The sequence below is a fragment of the Nestor notabilis genome, unplaced genomic scaffold (genome assembly GCF_000696875.1).
Source record: "Nestor notabilis isolate BGI_N333 unplaced genomic scaffold, ASM69687v1 scaffold25548, whole genome shotgun sequence".
NCBI lineage: Eukaryota > Metazoa > Chordata > Aves > Psittaciformes > Psittacidae > Nestor > Nestor notabilis.
Genome location: NW_009939101.1, coordinates 65,080 through 71,686, shown reverse-complemented (window position 1 = coordinate 71,686; position 6,607 = coordinate 65,080).

Here is a 6,607-nt window from a genome sequence, read left to right as displayed (position 1 = left end):
AAATCAGAAGGTTACTTGACCTGTTAGAAACTCTGAGGTAAAACTGATGTGAAATTATAACGTAAAGCCATGTGAGGCTGTTATAGAGACCATAGTGCATTATACATCTCATATTTAGAATAAAGCTAAAAATGAAAAACACCAGAAACTTAGAAAGATTATGCCAGCTGCTAAACTATCATATTTTGTGTTGTTGCCAGGATGTGAACCTGAATATGATTTAATTTCAATGTAGTCACAGTGAAAGATTGATTATGAACAATCAATCTATCAAAAGGCCTTTCAAATAACTATGAAAAATGTTGCTGCTTCAAATGAATTTCACCCACACTTTGCAAGATGAGTCCTGAAAACATCTTGCTTACCTTAGCCACACATTCCTGCCCCAAAAGCAAATCTTGGACTTCTGAACCTCAGCAGCATTTTTACATGCATCAAGTCCTAAAAGTGGTGTATAATTTCAGATATTCAAAGTCTATTGCACCAACATAGAAGGACTATCAGAAAGCAGTGATTCCACCTAGAAGAATACAGTATCTCCCTGCAGACATCTTCCCAGCTTCTGGTGAGAGAGTACAGTGAAACACAGAGGAAAAAACCCTGATTTTCACCAACTTCAGCAGATTCAAAGCCATGGCTCTACCACCAAACACACAATAGAGATGAAGTTGGTACTTTTGCTCCAAGTTAGCTTGGAGTGCACTAAATAAAGCACCATGTTAGTGGTCAAATCCCAGATCTGAATCAGAAGGAATAATATTTACTGCATTAAATCTTCTTCTGGCCCCCTAATGTTCTGTGATAGGCATCCACAAAGAAAGGAGGATGCACTGCCAGTGGTTTTATACGAGTAGGCAAAAAAGGGAAAAATTGTGTTTGTAGCCATTTTACCAGAAAACCATTTAGCATCAGCTTGTCTCTCTGCTGTACTTGTTCAGCAAGACGGGCTTGGGACATCTGAGGCTTTGCTTGCATTCATCATAGTTAGAGAAGGATTCACCCTGCCTAATTAAGATCACTCCAAGCCCAGATTCAAACTCTGAATTATGCCATGATTACAGAGCTGCACAGTTATACAGCCAACTAAATATACTTTTGCTTTACTTTTGAAGAGAGGGCAGAATTCGTTATGAAGATGACAAGTGATACCTGAATACATTGCTATACATTCATTGCTAGCTCATACATTTCCTAAGATTATACAGATGGAATATATGAGTCTGTTTTAATCTGCCTTCCACCCAAACAAATACATATTCTGAATAGCAAAGTGTGTGCAACACAAATCTTTCTTATACAGCCATGAAACACTTTGCATACTTTGGGAATTTTCTGTTTAAAAAAAAAAAAAGAGAAGCAATAATTTCAACAATTTTGAAAAGTGGCTATTTTTTATTGCACAAGGATTAAAGGAATGTGTGATATTGTCATTGTCACTGCTTAGAAGGGTGTTTGCCCTTTAAGCTGAGTGCCTTTTCTTCTCTCTACATGCATTTCGCCACCGCTTCTTTTTGATGAAATTGTTTTCTCCCCCAGTTTTGTGCATTAGGTTGACAATGCCCAGAATTGCCAGACAGTTTTGTCGCTTATGCCATACACTTTACTATTCCTTTGAACCTTGCTCGTGTAAAAGAAGTTTTTCTTAATAAGTAGTTGTTCATCCTTTGATATGCACATCTGGATGTGCCTCTTATCTGCAACATGGTAATGCTGCTTCCTGAAGATAATGATAAAAGAACAACTGCAAATAACAAAAAAGAAAAGAAAAGAAAAGAAAAAAAAAAAAGGCAAAAAGCCCCAGACGCCTTCAGATTTCTTTAATAAAATCATTGGGGTGAAGAAAAGGGGAAAACTTTCTTGCCTCATTTCTTTAGCTTTTTATAGTAGCAAAACAAACCACCCCAAAGCGCAGAACCAAGAAAACAGCTGAAAGATTTACATATAGGAATCAATGGCACTATAGGTGTGATGACATATAATCTCTTTGAAAAGTCTTCTGTAACTCAAATAAGACCTCGTTTGGATCTCAAACCTATAATAAATTATAATATAAATATGAATAATCACCAATTAAAAAACATATTTCCCAGTGCAGCTGATGAACTGATGAGGAGGAAAAACATCTCTGTCTGGGACAGAGCTCTTCCAGTGTATGCTGCTGTACCATATTTTGTATCATGGAATTAGCAACATTTTCCTTAACTTTTAAAGCAAAACTGCTTAGCATCACTTTAATCATGCCTCCACCAGTTCTCTAAACAGTTCCTAATCTCAGTTACTTGATCTATTTTCACCAGTGGGAGTCTAGGAAAATGGTCGGTGGGGGCAGGATCAATCCCACCGCACACAATATACTGCCAAAATGCGTCTGAGATCTCAGTGCTTTCCTGCAAAAGGTGTGATTTGACTTTTCACTAACTGCCTCAAACAAAGTGCTCTAAATAAAAAGTTTCCAAGGCTCAAAATGAAGACAAATTCACAGAAATCTCTGCTTTCCCCATGACACACAGCTGAAGCAATTCCCTTATCTCTGTGAATATTTCACAGCTGCTTCTCCCTGGGACAAATCAGGAAATAGCAAATCAAACTTTTTGGTTGCTGCATTCAGTCGATAGCTGTCTGCTGCATATCCACATGTAGTGATGGATAAAAGGTGAACAGCAGAAATGCTGCTCCTTATAAAACTGCGCTGCAGGCGCAGGGCTGCGGACAGAGACCCCGCTCTGAGTACTGAATGCACCAGAGCCTGTAGTGCTGGACCCTTCTTAGCCTTACAGATAACATTCATGAATTGATCCCTCATTAGTATGCAGCAGGCATGGGAAAATGATAAACTCCTATTAACACTGTCATGGCAACTGAAAAAATGGCTGCTTTGGAAGAACAAGGTCCACAACAGAAGAAAAGCAAAGGCCTCTTTCCTTTCTTCTGTTTGACATCTGTTGTTTAACATACAAAATTGTATTATAGTGACACACACTAGCACAGGCATAGTTAAAGGTTTGTCAGTGATTGTTATCATTATCAGCTCCTATTTTCAGGGCTTACGTGGCTCATCTCTGAAATTTCGCTCCAGGCTGCAACCTGTCATACAGGATTTCAGCCTAGAAGCAAAACTTATTGTATAGATTTTGTTTGGATTATGGCTGAGCAGAGAAGAAAAAGAAAAGTTGGCATTCATTAATTCCTCTGCTTTGCGAAAAAAACCTCAGAAAAGGTACTGTACATGTTGCTAAACCAAGTTAATTTAAGTACTCCTCTCAAGAAATTAGAAGTCCAAGGTCTATTAAAAAAACCCTATCAGTTTTTAGGGTACATAATACTTAAATCAACTAGATCTGTTTTAATGATAAACAAATACAGCATTGTTAAGGTGATTTATATATTTGATATGAATTACAGTTTTGTCATAATATACTGCATTTAAACAGTTTGTGCCACTTCCTACTGAGCTCATGGTTCATAACGTAGGTTTTTACCACATACAGGTATGTTGAATCTGACTGTAGTTCTGGTGAACTTGGGGCTCCATTTTCTTGTTTTTAAACTGATGACAATTACTACAGTTATAAAATATTTCATCTGTCGCCCTGTGAAGCAAAATAAGTGCTAAGTATTGTCACGGAGTCTGAATTGATTGGTCAGAGATTCAAAAGGCTAATAATTAGTCTCCCTTCCTTATTAAGGAGGCAAATCCATAGGCTGTGATGCTGTACTCAGGAGAGGTTGTGGGAGGGGGAGGTCCTGCTCCCCACACTGGCTCCTGCCCATCTACCCTGCCCTGGGTCTGCACCTCTCAAGGGGCAAATTTAACTCCTTTAACTTGACATAAAAAACGACTCCAGTAAAACCATGGGGGGCAATGTGGAGACCTCAGCAGCAAGTCTGTGTGGCGAAAGCCCAGACTCTGGCACCCGCAATTACAGTTTGACAGCAAGAAAAATAATTAAAACTCTTATTAATGTCAGGTTAGTTTTACTTGGGCCAATTCCCAATCTGGTCTGTAGTCTGGATACTCCATAGGCCCCTCCTCCCAAAGCAGGGGAGTGTGATGTGCTGCTGGTTATCCCAATGCCCACCAGAGTGGTGCCACAAGAACCTCCTTGCAGTTATTCTTCGGTTGCTTCCCATGGCCACCTGTGTCCAACCAGCCTAACTGTTGTCCAAAACTGGGCTCTAATCAGGGCCCAGGAACTAAAAAATTACATGAATAAATAAATGACTGCCACAGTATCTGATATTTTAATCTCTGTGTCAGGGATTATTTCTACCCAGGCTGTCTGAAAAACCTGGATACTCATATATGTCATGGTTACGGTCCCATACTCCTTGCCCAGTGGTGGCCATGACATCTGCTCCAGGCCTTCACTCCCAGGTCAGGCACCAGGATAGCCATCTTTTTCCTTTTCCCATTAACTGGTAAATTTACAGGATTAATCCTTCTTCCAGTGCTTTACGCTTACGTACTATGGGCTGAGATGCTGCTAAAGATCTGACAGAAGTAAAAAGAGAAAAAAACAACCCACCAACAAATCTGTCATTCTGAGAATCTGGTTTAGATTTTACCCATGTCTCATCTTCTTCATTTCCATGGATTTGGGGCAGAAAGTTCCTGTTGACACAAAGGCCCTTATTCCCATGGCCTCCTGTCTTTCTTTCAGAAGATCCATTTTCTTTTAAATACAGCCTTCTCCAGCTAATCACACACATTCATCTTACCCAGGTTGCTTCTCATCACTCTTAGCTGCAGCAAGACCCCAGGATTTTCTGGCATTAGGATACCTCCTTTTTATCTGACAAACTGCTATGGGACAACTGCAAGACTGTGATATCTTTAACAGGTTTCTCCATGAGCTGCAAATCATTTACATTCCCTGCCTTACACAACTGCATCTCTTATCTTTTGAAAGGAACTCTGGAGAAAACAATAAATTTTGCTAATTATGAAATTTATGCAAAATAAATCACCTCATATCTGTGAAATTTGGTGATTAGCATGCCAAAGAGCAACACAGGCCTGAATACCATCTGCATCTTTCAAAGGTCTATAAGAAATGCATTTTTTTTCCTGTGCACCTGCATCTATTAATTGCTTTCCCACAAGAACTCCCTCTCCTTAAGACTGAAGCTGTGCTGTGTGCAGATAAATGCGCAAAGAGGTGATCTAATTTAATTTCCTCTCATTAATAGCTTTCCTCCATGGCAACATATCAACTGTGACAATAAGGACACCTGAGTATACACATATTCTGTGCAATCTCCTTATAGGCGAAAGCATATCAAGCTTATTAAATGAAACAAAAAGAGAATTTTTAAAGGTATTTCAAGCAGTTTGTTGAGAGTTACTTGATGAGGGTAATATTTCAAGCTGAAGGTATGGGTTTATACGCAGTTGTAGACAAAACCTAAAAGACAGGCCTAGGATTTTCGTTTTTTTATAGCTGCTGATAGATCTTCATTATCCCCGCAAAGATCTTACACAAAGGGGGGAGAAGGGCTGCCTCCTCTTAACACAGTTGAGGGTAGGAGGCGGCAGTGTTCCCCAGACGAATAAGGGCTAGGGCAAGAGGTGTGAACCCAGCACTGCCATCCTCCCATTACTCTCACCCAGTTGTTAACTACAATGCTGGGCTATTTAAATGCTAATATTATTTAGCATGAAACAATCATTCAGGTTGAAGTCCCGGATTTTCTGTGGGGGGAAACGAAAAAAGAAACTTTGAAAACATCGCCTTGCTGTTCCCCAGGACAGCTCCTCACTCATATGTATTTTGGGAAGGACATGCTGACAGTGCCCCACAGTTGATACAGGGGGGGCTGGGTTTTTTTCAGTTCTCTAGTTTCAGCTAGATCCTTGTTAAATATAGACAAGTTTTACTTTTACCTGTTCTTCTGTCCTTTACCTAAATGCAATTTTGCAGGTTTTCTTTGTGTCAGATCCCATAGCATCTCTTCATTATTTTTCAGAGGAAATGTAGAAATGGAAAACCCATCACAAACGGGTAAAGTGCAAGCCCCGATTTGAATTTCATTGTGTTGCCCAATTTGTGAAGAGGAGAGGAAGAAGGCAAGTCACAAAGTGTACTTTTGTGTTGGATCGCTTCTTAGATAGCAGTTTTCTTTACAGCCTGTGCGTTGAATATCACACCACAAAACCTGCCATTGTTCAGATCCCAGTGGCTGGTCCAGGCTGATGACAATCAATGCTAAAAGACATCATCACTGACATTACAAAATAGAAGTGCTGCACTCAGTTTGCACCACTGGGGCTAAGATAATGCACAAAAAGGACACCAAAATCTGCTACTGTCCAGAGAAAAGAACAAAACCAGAAGCCGTTGAGGTGGCTGGACAGGAAAACGATGTCAGATGAAGAGCTGAACAAAACTCGCAACTTCCTCACTGCAACACTGACATCCTGGATTTAGAAATTCCTTTCACAAAGCAATTTAATACCTTTCAGCTTCCAAAAAAACCCCATTAAAATCCTGAAAGTGTATATGTGCTCCCTTAGTTTCCAGTAGCTGCTGAATGAAAGGAGCTGCTGCTCTGCTGGCCACCTTTCAGGAAGAAGCAAAACGGCTGGTTTCTAGAAAGGGGGAAAGAG